Source organism: Vicugna pacos, chromosome 30, assembly GCF_048564905.1.
Source record: "Vicugna pacos chromosome 30, VicPac4, whole genome shotgun sequence".
Classification (NCBI taxonomy): domain Eukaryota; kingdom Metazoa; phylum Chordata; class Mammalia; order Artiodactyla; family Camelidae; genus Vicugna; species Vicugna pacos.
The window spans coordinates 11,994,129-12,008,848 of record NC_133016.1 but is presented as its reverse complement, the minus strand read 5'-3'; the positions used below and the strand labels follow the sequence as shown (position 1 = coordinate 12,008,848).

Genomic DNA, 14,720 nt, shown 5'->3' with positions numbered 1-14,720 from the left:
TGATAGAAGCTTTGCTCAAGTAGATAAAAGCCTCAAATTTCTCCGGAACTGACATCCCTAAGAGCACTGGCTTTCATCCAAGAAAAGCATCCCTAACATTTAATCTTTGTGCTTTAAAAAACTAACACAAAAATACGACAAAAAATTAAGCTCTGAGTAAACAGTGGGCATAAATTGCATTCGCTTCGAGTCCACATTTTGGCTGTTGGCCAAATAGGAGTGTTGGAAGACCTGGGAAATGTACTGAGTGAGAAAGATGGTTTGGACTGAAATGGCCATTCTTCAGTACCAAGCATTTTTATGAGCATCTATTACAGTCAGGCTAGGCTGTTGAGTGATATGTTCAAAATAAAGACAACTTAAACATGACATCTTCCTCTGATTTTGTGCCTTCATTCTAGAAGACTCTGATGAGATCTGGGGAGGCTTAAATAAGAGACAGTGATTTCGTTTTATTTAATTTAGAACGTTTTAGGAGGTGTGACTGATAGTGCCACCGGGGAAACGGCAGCTCTGCTGACCGACCGTGGAGTGGGCTGTACTGGCTGTTGGTTCTCCCACTGAAACAGCAAATAAGCACAAACCCTTGCATGTAAGAAATTAGAGGAGGAAGTGGAGCAAATCCAGCAAAAGGTTATGATGGGGCTAAAGCAGTACAAAAAGGGTTCTTATTAAGAGAAGTCTAGAGAAATGGAGGTTATATTGCCTGGAGGGGGCGATAATTACCACCTCCACGTGGATGAAAGGATGCTTAATGAGAAGGGTTTTGCCCACTTGTTCTGCAACTTCATTGAGACATAAACAGAAGAGAATGAGTTCGAATTTTAAAAGAGGACTTTGGGGATAAACATTTGGATTTGCTCATCTTAGAAAATCAAACCCCGAAGTGAGTTACTGTGGGTTTCTATAGGACCTTCAAAAGAATATGCAACTCTCGACTTTGCAAGACTCAGATATCAGCTGGCTTCTCACCTATGGAGCCCACGTAGATGACAGCCACCCTGCGATGAGCTGAGAAAAACAGCCCTGGAACATTACCCATGTCCCAGAGAGCTCTCCCACTGGCCCTCCCATAAAGCCCAAGATTCTCACCTTGGCCATTTCTTTTCCTTTCCCGTTAAGGCATTTAAGGTCTCAATTAAAACGTAAATGTGATCTGAAGGGGATGACATTCTGCTATGATCAGCCATTAACACCTCTTCCCATTGAACTATCAAGTTGGTGAGCCACCCATCAGGGTGTTGGGAAAACTCAGGGACCTATGAAAATACGGCTAGAACAAGGAAGTTTTGGTGGTAGAGAAGGAATCAGGGAACCTGGAGAATTTCTCTGGGGAGGATAAATCCTAGATGGATCTCCACTGCCAGTGACCACGAGGACTCACCAGAGGCACTGATTTGGATTTGGCTGCTTCCATCTACTTCAGATTCTCCTCCCCTCCCCTCCCTCTCCTTTTCTCCTCTCCCCTCTGTAGTCTCCTCCTTCCTTCCTCTTGCAATTATTTTTGCAATCATCGCTGGCACTGCACTGCATGTTAGATGCACCGTCCCAGGTTCTGAATGCACCCTGAACACATTTTAGTGCCGTTTAATTTCCCAGTGGGGAATGCTATTCTAATCTGAACGGCACAGATTTAACCTCTTGTTCACTAGGACTCCCAGTACTGGAGCCAAGAGCACATCGCAGGGAAAGCTTTCATCCCTAAGACGCACACACCCAGCGGCTGCGTTCACTTGTCACATCCCCGGGGCCCTGTGCCTTAGAAACAGAACCTCTGTGACTCTTGCCATAGGCACTGGCCCTACATGCAACGAATATTTACTTTGTCTGATTCACCCTGTCAGAGTTTATTAACTTTAAGCTTAGAGAGTCTATTGTTTGTTCTGTCAATTCAATGATTGGACTCGAGAATCGTCCTTTTGTTTTCTAAGTACGTGGTGTGCGATTAATTTGTGAGATTGACTGTTGCAGCCTCCTCTGTATCCTTCTCATTAAAATAAAAAAGCTCCCTGTAGCTGTGTTGAACTCAGAAAGCTCAACCCACTTAGCCGTTTAATTCTGTACTTATTGTTTTCCAAAATAAATTTTAATGCATTTAAACATTGTGCTTGTAATATGAAAATCATTTTAGTAAGTATTAGAAACAATATTCTGAACGACAGATAGCAAAATAGAAAGATGAGATGCAAAGATTTGAAACTTTTCCCACTTGAAAGTTTTCCTCTCTAATTCCTAATTATTACACTTGAAAGTTTTCCTCTCTAATTCCTAATTATTACAATTTGTTCATTCCGCACATGTTTACTGAGTGCCTACTCTGCGCAAGCTTCGTGTTAAGCGCGGGACACACAATGTAAACAAAATCACTGCCAAAGTCTAGCTCTCTTTTTCTCCATCTGCACTCCTCTCCTTAGCTTGAACAAAACCAGACCCTGGAGAAAACGGGGTTGTAGTCTTAAAGGTTTGGTTTTAAAGCTGACTACTGGAAACTTGCCAGATAATTTCTTCTGGGAAGAGTGATACTGGGGCAGTTCGATTCCAGTGCCGCCTTCAAAGGTGATGTATAAATCTGCCTGAAATACAGTCGTGAAAGATCTGCCTCAACTCCCTCTAACCATGATGAAAACACCCGTTTTAAGGAACACCACGCAACTTGGGAGAGAAGGAACACAGCTGTCTCCGGCATCTTCCGAACAAGGCAGAAAATCCAGGCACTACAAAGACTTTTCAGCGCCATCACTGGCATCTCCAAAAACAAACAGTCCTCACATGTTTCCACTTGGGGATCAAAAGGCAGCCGAACCCACTGGAGGGAGAAGTGTGAGATCATTCATAAATGCGTGTTTACTGCTCTCCAGTGGAAGTCACGAAGCCTCTCACGCCAGTACCTGGTGCTGGGCTTCAGGCAACCTAAGCAAGCGAAAGTCTTGAGGGTCTGGGTGCGCCAGGCCATGGACAAAATGACTCGCCCCAGTGCCTCGTCCCCCCTCCTTCGCAGCCTTAGCAGCCAGGATCGGAGTCCGATCAGTTAATGCTCCCTTTTCTCAGCTGCACTTGTTCTGTGAGTGGCTGAAGGATGGAGAAACTACGTCACTGAGTCTCCACTGGCATTGTCCCGGATGCCCCGGGCAGGTGAATGTTTACATCACCCACGATGCCTTTCCTGCCCACAAGTCAAGCGGGCAGCAGAAACTGGTTCTGGCATTTTCTCTTGTGCATTTCCCGGACTCCTCCTCTCCATCCTCCCTCCCAACTCTGGGGTGGAATTGGTCCCTCCCTCCTGCGTGTTAACCTTGCAGACGTGTCCCATTGCTGCGTACCTCTGACACTCCCATACCTGTTCATGTTTGCTTCCCCTGTGAGATGGTACGTTCATTGAGGGCTGGGATTCCCTCTTACCTTTGATGTTCTTCTGGTCAAATATAGTAGCAGGCACCCAAAACTCAAAACTACTCCTGTGGCTGACTTCAAGATAGAGGAGCAGCTTCAACTCTAAACTGCTCCACTGCCAAAATGCCAACATGTAATGGCAATGTGTATGTTTTGACATAGATTTATTTTCGGTTTTTTTCTCTGTCTCCAAAACCGTGAAGAATGGTACTGTTCTCTGATACTGAATATCTTCTCAGAAATTTTCAGAATTGTTGTACTAGGCTTATCATAGAATTTTTAAAGTAGGTGAGGGGAATTTAGAGACACAAACTTCCAGTTACAAAATAAGTGAGTCATGGGTATGAAATGTACGGTGTGTGGAATATGGTCAATAATAATGTAACATCTTCGTGTGGTGACAGACGGTAACTAGACTTACACTGGTGGTCATTTTGTAATGTATTAGAAAAATCAAATTGCTATGTTGTGCACCAGGAACTAACATAGTGTTGTAGGGCAATTATACTTCAAAAACAAACAAACTCACAGAAAAAGAGATCAGATTTGTGATTTCCAGAGGTGCAGGCGGGGGCAGGAGGAATTGGATGAAAGTGGTCAAAAGGTACAGACTCTCAGTTGTAAAATAAGTAAGTACTGGATGTAGTATACAAGAAGATTAATATAATTAACACTTCTGTATTATACATGAAAGTGGTTAAGAGTGTAAATCCTGAGTTCTCATCACAAGGAAAAACATTTTTTCTTTCATTTTTGTATCCATATGAGATGATGTATATTCGCTAAACTTACTGTGGTCATCATTTCATGATGCATGTAATCAGATCATTGTGCTGCACACCTTAATCTTATATAGTGCTGTGTGTCAATTATATCTCAATAGAACTGGAAGAAAAACTAGATAATTGAAAATAAATAAATAAAAATAGATGTTTTCTAATTTGAAAGGACTTAAGTGAGAAGCAAATTCTCCACAAACTTGAGAGCATCATTCTAAGTAGTATTAAATAAATAAGTCTTCCTAAAATTCAGATTCCAAAGCCAGTGTCAACAGATGTTTTGTCCTTCCTTTCTTTTACTTTTCTGACTAAAGAGAGTGTTATCCATGCTGAATCTGAATATTACTTGCTATTTAGCATCAGTACTACAGGGTTCAGTGTCAATTATACATGTATTAGTCATACAAGCTGCGTAAGACTGTGCATTATTTTAACGCATTGAATGCCTGTACTTAGAATACCGTTTTTCTTGGAATGGGCTTTTTGTGCTAAAGAAACAGTCCTAGATCCAAAAATTCAAAATGAGCAGTAGGAAGACTGTATTAGATATGTTTATCATGCATAAGAACACACATATTAAGACTGGAAAATACCTTATGTGACTGTTGTTTTAGAAATGCCTTTAACATGTAGCCCTTTTTCATGCTGGCAGTATTGAATTCAGATGCAGATTCCTCCATGCTTTAGTAATCATCAGTTTGTGTTCATTCTTTGGTAAGTTCAGGCAGAATTTATGGTTTAGGAAAATAACCTTTGGAGCAGTACCTGCACAGGAATGGGTAAACACAATGCACAGGTGGAAATGATTAGGAAACTGATATCGAGAAAATGGGCAACTTCTCTGCTGCCATAAAGTAATTGTACGAATAAATTACAAAGCAGGGGATATAGAAACAGACATTAGAAACTGTCACATAGATTTCCAAATACCGTCTCGGTGCTTGAAAGGCACTTTCTGACTAATTTAAAGGGCCTGATCTCCTTTGCCAGAATATCAAATTGTATAAAAGTAAAGAAATTGCAGAATTATGGGGAAATGATCTGAGGGCAGAAGGTCCTTCAGGTTTCTTAAAGCATCATGTAGTCACCCACCTGTACTCACTACACCTGTGACCTGCCTGAGTCTAAGCCACGTGTGGGCTACTTTAGGGGCATGTGGCCTAGGGGAGGGCCAGTTCTATTGGCAGGAAGCTGATATTACTTGTAGGGTGTGGGTGTGTGTTGAGGGGTGCATGTGAAATGGATTCTGATGATCCACTGTGGCCTCAGGACCACCTCTTTCCCTGCCCTTGGGATCCTCAACATGACTAATGCTTAGGAAACCCATATTGACAAGAGAAGTGGGGGGAATGTTTACATACCATGGCGTATAGTACATGTTTGTAAAGTTACATGTAATTTACATATTAGTGCATTTTCCAAGTTTTCTACTATAAGCATGTGTTATTTTCATCAGAAAATATCCTTTTCATAAAGAAATGAGGGGAAGAGTTGTGGGGGAAGCAGTTTTCCTCCAAGCATCTGAAGCCACAATGAAGAGTGAAACACCATGTGTTTTCATCATTGGAGAGGCTGGTGAAGGACCAAGTGGACCAAAACTGAAACATGAGAGGTTTCAATTAAAGGGAGGAAGATAGCATCCTGGAGGGGGGTGATGAGCTCTGGATCTGATGAAGGTCTTCCTTCTAATTGAAACTGCCTGTGCTTCAACCTTCAGCCATCGTGTTACTGAAAGCAAGTCCATGTGCCCAATGCACAGTAAGGCCAAACAAAGTGAAATGTCAGAGTTTGGAGCAAAGAAAGGTTTACGGCAGGGCTGAGTGAGGAGAACGGGTGGATCGTGCCCCTCAAACCCCAAACTCCCTGAAGGGTTTCAGCTGAGCCTTTCTAAAGGGCAGCTGAAGGAGGGGTGTCCCAGGGCCTGTGATCAGCTGTGCACAATTCTGACTGGTTGATGGTGATCAACCCTTAGGTGGCAGAAGGTCTGGGGTCTCCGTGCTTATGATCATCAAGTAGTTAATTTCTTCCATTTGGTGGTGGGTTTAGCATCTGAAAAACTCAGGAAATCTGCATGAGATAGTCTCATCTGGGTACTTCAGAGAGGAGCTACAGCAGAGGATATGGGGGAGGAGTCTGACCTGGGAATTAAGTTCCTGCTCAGTTAGAACTGCATTTTATTCTGACGGCAGCCAAGATGAAAAACAATTGGCCCATCTTTTTACCAACCCTTTCAAAGGGACTTGCATTGTTCTCTTTGAGATGACATGGCATGGTTCTTCAGGAAGTTTGAGTTCTTACCATTTTATAGACTCTGGGGTGAAGGGGGTTCCTTGGTAAATAGATCAGAAAATATGATAAGATCAGAAACTTGTGTTCTCTCCAGAAAAGGACTGGTTGGTGCTCTAGCAAATACCCTTGTCACACTCAGATCACCAAATCACCACTCTCTTGGGTGCAACTGACTGCAGGCCTCAGGTCCTGAAAACTCTGCAGTGGGATTGTGTTCTTCCTGCAAAATCAATTTAAAATACCATGTTAATTCTCCAGAGCAACTCTGTGTTATCTAATAAGATAGTCCCAGGGAAGTCCCATGGAAGCCAGTTTTCAACTGAGCTCACTCTTGGGCTGGAAACCATCAGAGGTATCCCATTTCAAAGCATTGTTTATTGTGTAATTTTTCTCTCCTCCTTTCCATGACTTCCAAAGGGTTCAAAGCAGCTACAAAGCATAGCAGGGTGCCTTCTGTGTATGTGAAGGAGTGAATCTGGTTCTAGAGTTTACTATTACTTCAGTCTGATAATAGTCTTGAGTTGGGCTCTTCCAGTAACCCCATAGATCAAGCTCAGAATCTCCTGAGCTCCACCTTGCTGGCATTTGTTGCTAGGGGAGAGAGAAATTGAGTGGAGGAGGGTCAGCAAGGTTCCCACAAACCTTAAGAAGAAACATCTGTTGCAGATCATGTGCAGAATTCAACAGCAAGAAGCCAACTCCCCACCAGGTCCAGCTCAGTACTGTCCACTTTATGCTAAATTGACAATTACCCAGGAGATATTGAGGGACATACAAAAATTATTGTGGCCAAAGTTATTTTAATGATTTCTTTCCTTCTGGCTTTGACAGGAAATGTTTATTGCTGACCCAGACTGAGTTCAAATGACTATTGTAAATTCAACCAAAAAACTCTTAAAGGGGCAAAAGGACACAATGACAACTGCTGTATGACCACACACTGGCAGGGCCAGAGAACCAGTGGGCAGACCAGCACTGGAGATAGCCTCTGGCAAATCGTTTTCACCCTGGCTACATGCACTTGCTTTTATTCAGAAACAGCTTTAATATATAAATGGCTTATTAGTTTTAATTTTCACATGGATTAAAAGTTGCCAACTACTAAGTGGAAAAAGCTCTAGACTAAGAGCCAAGGCTGCTCTCTGTCCTTGTGACCTTGAACAAGTCACAACAAGGTCCCACTGTCCCTATCTGTAAAATGAGAATAACAGTATCTACCCCATCTGACTCACCTGTTTTTTTTAAAGATTGCATGATGCTTTTGAGACAGGCTGGGACCTGGGACCTGGGACCTTTGGCTGCAGTGCTTATACCTAGACAAATGTTTCCTCAAGCAACAGAATACAAACAAACTATAAGGGACTAAAAATTTGGAGCAAATTATGGAGAAGATATAAAAAGACCAAAAAACCAACTGCCACTCCTGAGGTGCTGGGAGCAGAAGCAGGGTACTGTTCATGATCCCTGCACACAGCCCCACCAAGGGAGTGGGCAGACCACCTAAGCCACCCCCCTGGCCCAATCCCTGGACTTGCCCCTACCCTCACCCCATTTAAGGGACCAGCTCACCTCCTACTCAGGGAGTGAGCAAGGGAACCTGTTACTTGTTCTCACTCCCTCATGCTGCAGCGCGAGTCCCAGTAAAGCCTTGCCTGAATTCCCTCTTATTAATTTCTATTGATCAAGGAGTCCAAAAACCTAGGTGGGTAACAGCTTAACCTATTTACTTTACTTAGTAAACAGTTATATAGGCTCTACTACATCCCAGGAAGTTATATTAACTCATTTAGTTCTCTTAATAATCATGTGAAGGAGGCATAATTATTATTATCCCCATTTTACAGACGAAGAAACTGAGACAGAATTTAATGAACTGTAAACATTAAACAACTGTAAAATATTAGTAGCAAGAATTTTTGTTTCCTTCTAAACACAAAAGTAGCTAGCATTTCTCTCACAATGCTGATTTCTATTCACCCATACTAATTTTCCATAAGACCTGAGGGCTTTAAATAAATAAACCTGATTACCTCACCCCAAAACAAAAACAAACTAAATAAATAAATGTAAAATTTAAAAAGAAAATACAGAGAATTATAAATGAAAGAGGAGATATTATAACAGCTACCACAGAAATACAAAGAATCATGAGGCTACTGCAAATAATTATATGCCAACAAATTGGATGACCTAGAAGGAACAAATTCCTAGAAACATGCAACCTACCAAGACTGAATCATGAAGAAATAGAAAATCTGAGCAGACCAATAACGAGTAAGGAAATTAAATCAGTAACCAAAACTCTCCCAACAACGAAAAGCCCAAGGCCAGACAGCTTCACTGGTGAACGCTACCATTTAAGGAAGAATTAACGCCAGTCCTTTTCAAACACTTCCAAAAAAATGGAAGAAAACAAATATCGCCAAACTTCTTTTACAAGACCAACTTCACCCTGATACCAAAGCCAGACGAGGACACTACAAGGAAAGAAAATCACAGGCCAGAAGCCCTCATGAACATAGATGCAAAAATCTTCAACAAGATACTAGCAGATCAAATGCAACAGCACATTGAAAGAATCTTACAACATGGTCAAGTGGGATTTATCTGTGAGATACAAAGATGGTCCAGCTTATGCAAATCAATAAATGGGATACACTAACTTAACAGAATGAAGGATAAAAATCATGTGATTATCTCAATAGATGCAGAAAAAGCATTTAACTAAATACAACAACCGATTTCATGATAGAGCCTGTCAACGATAGATATAGAAGGAAGGAACCTTAATATAATAAAGGCCATATATGTAAAGCACACACAGATGTCTGATTCTACACATCTTCTGGAGATCCTGGTGGTTATAGTATTTTAATAATATTTTATTACATGATGAGTATATTTATTATAATAATTAGTATAACCATGTAGTTTAAAGTTATTTATTATAATTCTTTATATTTTTAATATTCACCCATTTTATACAATAATCTTTTATTAAAATAGAATTTCTGAATTCTAACTGTCATTGCTTTGCTTGCAAGCAAGGTTCAATGTTACTGTAAGATTTATTAGCATTTTTGCACTTACTATTCTGCTTATTTATCTACTTATTTTTTTAAAAATTAATTTGTAAAAGATATAGAGCAAATAGTATCACCAGTGTTTATGGTTATAACAGGTATCCTTTCATTTCTTCATTCCCAATGGCTGCCTGTGCCCTGTTTCCAGCTTTCCTGAGGTCCGGCGACACTCTTAGCCTTGGAGTCTGTGAGATACCTGCCATATCCTTATCTTCTATTCTTTTTCTTTTGTCATGAACCAGCTTGAGTGAATTATAAGCAACCAAAGGAAACTTGAGAATTTTGTACACATTCTTTTGGTTTCCCTTTGTTTATGGGACTTGAATCCTGAATGAAAAAAACTTATTCCCTTGAATAAAGTCAAATCTCTCTCTTTTTTCCTTTATAAACTTTGCTTTTAGTTTTAGTCTTCAAATCACCATTTGCACCTCAAGATTATATAAATATTCCTCTATATTTTTGTTTGTTTTTCTTTCTTTGTTTACTATCTTCGCTGTATTTTTCATTGGTTCTTATGTGGTTTTATCGTTTCCATTAAAATCTCAGATTGGCCTGGGATTTTTTACCACATAAGGTGTGTGGTGAAAGACAGATGTCAATCTTTACTTTCTTTCAATGGTTAAAGAAAAAGACGCGTAAGTCTGAGAAAAAAAAAGTAGAGTGCTGTTTCATATCTAGTCTAGTCCCAATTCCTTTATATCTGAGCGTTTGGTTACTAATAACCTTGAATCTATCACACTTCTTATGTTGGTCCTTTGCTCTTGCTCATTCTGTCTTCATGAATTCCTGGACATAGGGGAAAAAAAAAGAGCAGTGATTGATTTCCTTCTGAGAGTTTGTTCCATGACTATTGGTACCGTGGGAGCGAAGTCTATAGGTTTTATATTCCTAATCTATCCATCTCTCTACATAAATGTCTCCCAGTCTCTGATGCCTGAAAGAAATTTGCTGTAATCAGCTTCCCCCTCCCCTCTAGTAAACTCCTGGCACATAGTGCAAGAAAGCCTCCTTCTCTAGAGAATAACGAAACCAAAGACATCGTGTTCCGTCTTCATGACGAGATGCATATTTCCCAACAAGAGGCAAATCCCTCATTTCAAAGGGCTGAAAGGATAGTACTTAGAAAACATTCCAGCTGGTTCAATGAAAGGCACTGACAAAAGTCAGCTCGAATGATTAGTTGGCTCTGAACCCACAGCATGTTCATCTGATTGAGAATTGGATAAGCTTTTGCTCATTTGAAGCTCTTGCCTTTCATCGTTTTGTTCTCAAAGAGGAAAATGTGTTTGCAGTCATGGTGGCCCGCAGTTCAATCTGCCGACGTGAGGTGTACACTTCCGGGGATGGCAGCCCCCTTCTCGCAGACGTGTTTTCAACAATTGGGTGTGCAGAAGAGCGGGCTGTCTCTGTGCCACTTTGCCCCTTGATCAACAGGTCTGACTCCCGTGGTCCCATCTTTCTGTGAATATTTTGTCTGTTAAAACTTCCTTTAGCTCTTATTCTACCTATTTGTGAACAGTTTTCTTTCTGCCTCCTTCCTCTGGCCCTTTGACCACAATATGGAATGAAAGTGCAATTCACATTTTCCTTTTGCAAGCATATATGATTACTAAATAGTATGCCCCATTATCTGTTTTAAAACTTTTTTTTTATTGAAGTGTAGTTGATTTACAATGATAGTTTCAGGCCATTATGGAAAGTAGTATGGAGATTCATTAAAAAACTAAAAATAGACTTACCATATGATTCAGCAATCCCACTCCTAGGTATATATCTGGAGGGAACTCTAATTCAAAAAGATACATGCACCCCAATGTTCATAGCAGCGCTATATACAATAGCCAAGACATGGAAACAACCTAAATGTCCATCAACAGATGACTGGATAAAGAAGTTGTGGTATATTTATACAATAGAATACTACTCAGCCATAAAAAATAATAAAATAATGCCATTTACAGCAATATGGGTGGAACTAGAGCTCATCATTCTAAGTGAAGTAAGCCAGAAAGAAAAAGGAAAATATCCTGAGATATCGCTCATATGTGGAATCTAAAAAAAAGAGGACACTAATGAACTCATCTACAAAACAGAAACAGACTTGCAGACATAGTAAACAATCTTATGGTTACAGGGGAAAGGGGGTGGGAAGGAATAAATTTGGGAGCTTGAGATTTGCAAATGTTAGCCACTATATATAAAAATAGATTAAAAAAAAAAACCAAACAAGTTTCTTCTGTATAGCATAAGGAACTATATTCAATATGTTGTAGTAACTTTCAATTGATAAAGAATATGAAAACAAATATATGTATGTATATACATGACTGGGACATTGTGCTGTACATCAGAAATTGACACATTGTAACTGTACTTCAATTTAAATAATTGATTAATTACATTTAATTTAAATAAAAAATAAAATACAATGTTAGTTTCAGGTGTACAGCAGTGATTCAGTTATACATATACATACATACATTTTTTTCTTTTCAGATTCTCTTCCATTATATGTTATTATAAGAAATTGAATATACTTCCCTGTGCTATATAGTAGGTCCCTGTTGTTTATTTATTTTATATATAATAATGTATGTCTGCTAATCCCCAGCCCATAATTTAACTCTCTTCCCTTTCCCTTTTGGTCCCATCATCTTTTTAATATTTGAAATGCAGTTATGCAATACATCTTCTATTTCTTCTCAACTAAAAAGATAAATCAGACTGTTTAATGTGACCCAAATTGATAGCAGGCATACTTGTTTTCTATTTTATTTATTATTTTTTATTAATCCAAAAGCTGTGGATCATAGATGGATCCTGGATTTATTAAAAGAAAATAAATTGTTCCTATTCTATTCCTCTTGCTTCCCACCGAAGACTAGAGTGATCCTCCTCCTCCTGCCTCTCTCCCCTCCCCACCCACAGCCCCCAGTCTGCTGCCCAGCTCCCACCTTTCTTCTCGTTCACTACCAATAGCCCATCCTTTATTTTGTCATCACCTGTGGTATCAAAATGCCAATTGCATAGTCCACTCTCATGTATACTTTTGACCTTTGCAGCCTCACTGTCACTAGATGGCGCTCTAAGCAGACTTCCATTTCCACCTCCGCTCTTACCTACAGGGTTTAGACTCAAATTGGGGACTGTTTACAGAGTCATACAATCTTCCAAAGCAGGGAGCCTCTGGCAGACTGTTGAAGCTAGTGGATACTGCTAGCCCCTTCCCAGGCCTGCACTCATTCCAGCAAATCACCAGGCAAGAGCTCAAGTACTCACATCCACGATGGTGGAAGATATTGTTGGTAATAAATTCTCTTGTTCGTTGATAGACTTTTGGATTTGTTGGCCACAGAGCAGTTGTGCTAGAAAAAAACTGACTGGACTTAATTTACTTCTACTAAAGGAATTTATAAAAATTTCATTAAAATTTTTGAAAAATGCAAAAATGTTGACAAATCTGTGACCAAGAGAAGGGCAAGAGAACAAGAAATTTTAGGCCAAAAGAGCTACAGGAGAGAGAAGACAGCAGGGTGGGGATGGAACCTACATTGTAATTTGAATTCCTCAATAATGATATGGCCCTAGTGTGCACATGCCTGTGGGGTTTTTTCTTTTTCATTTTAAATTTTCTGTAAAACATTTTCTTAAGGTTTGATAAAGAATAAGTTTGTGTTGTTTCTGCAGGCTGAAAGTATCCTCAAATATATACAAATTCCAATAGCAATAGGGTAACAAAAAGGAAGAAGGAGACCATGAGAGTAACCAGTCAAAAGCAAGGTTCTCAAGTTGAGTAGAGAGACCAGTGACCTGCCACTGAGGAGACAAGTCACAAAACAAAGCCAAAGAGCAAGATCAGGGTGGCAGACAATGAAAGTGGCTTGATTTTACCATTAAACTATACAACTCCTTTTGATTTCATTAAGTTTCATAAATTGTTAGGACCATATAGCACCGAATAATTGAAAATAATTAGATACTTGGTAAATATTTGTTGAATGAATGAAAAAAAGGTCCTCAATAACTGATGATTTTCGCCAAATTTGAAACTCACTAATTTGGCCCAGTTAACAGATTAGTGGGATTGGAGCTGTATATGCAAAATACAGAGAGGTGGAAGGGCTGTTTGACAGATGGTTGTGAAAGTCAAACTGAGTGGTTTAGAATTACTGGGGTAGGCAGTGGGACCTGTGGTTGTGTGAATACACTGGCCTGACCCCATGAACTTGACTAGATCCCTTGAGGAGGGGGTCTGCACAGAACCAAGCTAAGCACAAAATGAATGCTTGTCCCATATTGGCAGAATGGATGTTTACAATGGGGATGAAGGGAGATCAGTGTGACTGCGATGTACAAAATGGATTGAGGCGGCAGACCCTGTAGGATGTGATATGACGATCCCAACGTGGGATAAGCAGGTGTACTGGCAATAGGAATGCACAGGTGGATTTAAGACCAAATGGATTAATAGGACTTGATGACTAATGCCACATAGGGTGAGAAACAGAAAGTGATATACAGACGACAATTCCTAAGTAGGGAGGTAAGACCATGTGAAGAAGCGGTTAGAAGCTCAGTCTTTAAACCCAAACAAACCAGTTTGAACCTCACAACTACTAATTACCAGCCGTAAGACCTTGGGAAAGATGTTTAAGCTTTCTAAGCCCAGTTTTTCCTTCTGTAAAATAGCAGAGTTATGAGAAATAAGTGAAATAATGCGTGTAAAGTGCTTATAATGGTGCTTGGAAGAAAATACCCATTCAGTGAAAATCAGCTACTGTCATCCTCCCTCTGTCCCACATACCCATCAAAGATTTTCCAGAAGGAAGATGGTGCTCCATTTTCCCATGGAAAAATGACCATCGGTGCCCCAAACAGTCCAAGCCAAAAAGAATGTAACAGTAAGTTTCAGTGGTTGCCATGGTCATAGCTGCTGGTCCTGAAACTCCTCATGCAGATAAATCAGGTACCTAGCTGACATAATAATCACTATTGACAAGAAGGAAATGGGGTATGTGTCACAGCATGATTTATTTGCCCTTAGCGGGAAACTTTCACTGCCAAATTGCTTTCTTTTTGGAAACCACAAATGGAAACCTTAAATTCACCTCCTCATAGTCAGTGAAAAACAAAACAAGTTCAATACTAAAACAACTGCTGAGGGTTGAAGTTGATCAAC

At 40.1% G+C, this 14,720-nt stretch overlaps 1 protein-coding gene across 10 annotated transcripts in view; it reads right to left on the bottom strand.

Moving 5' to 3' along the window:
- The window catches only part of CCBE1 (collagen and calcium binding EGF domains 1), a 249,115-nt gene that overhangs the window by 219,644 nt on the left and 14,751 nt on the right, over positions 1–14,720 (bottom strand). For all 10 annotated transcript variants that reach the window (XM_072952103.1, XM_072952100.1, XM_072952102.1 and 7 more), the window contains 2 exons: positions 6,468–6,678; positions 4,763–4,934 (listed from right to left, as the gene is read on the bottom strand). The gene's annotated coding sequence lies outside the window, so the exon portion shown is untranslated. The remainder of the gene's footprint in view (positions 1–4,762; positions 4,935–6,467; positions 6,679–14,720) is intronic.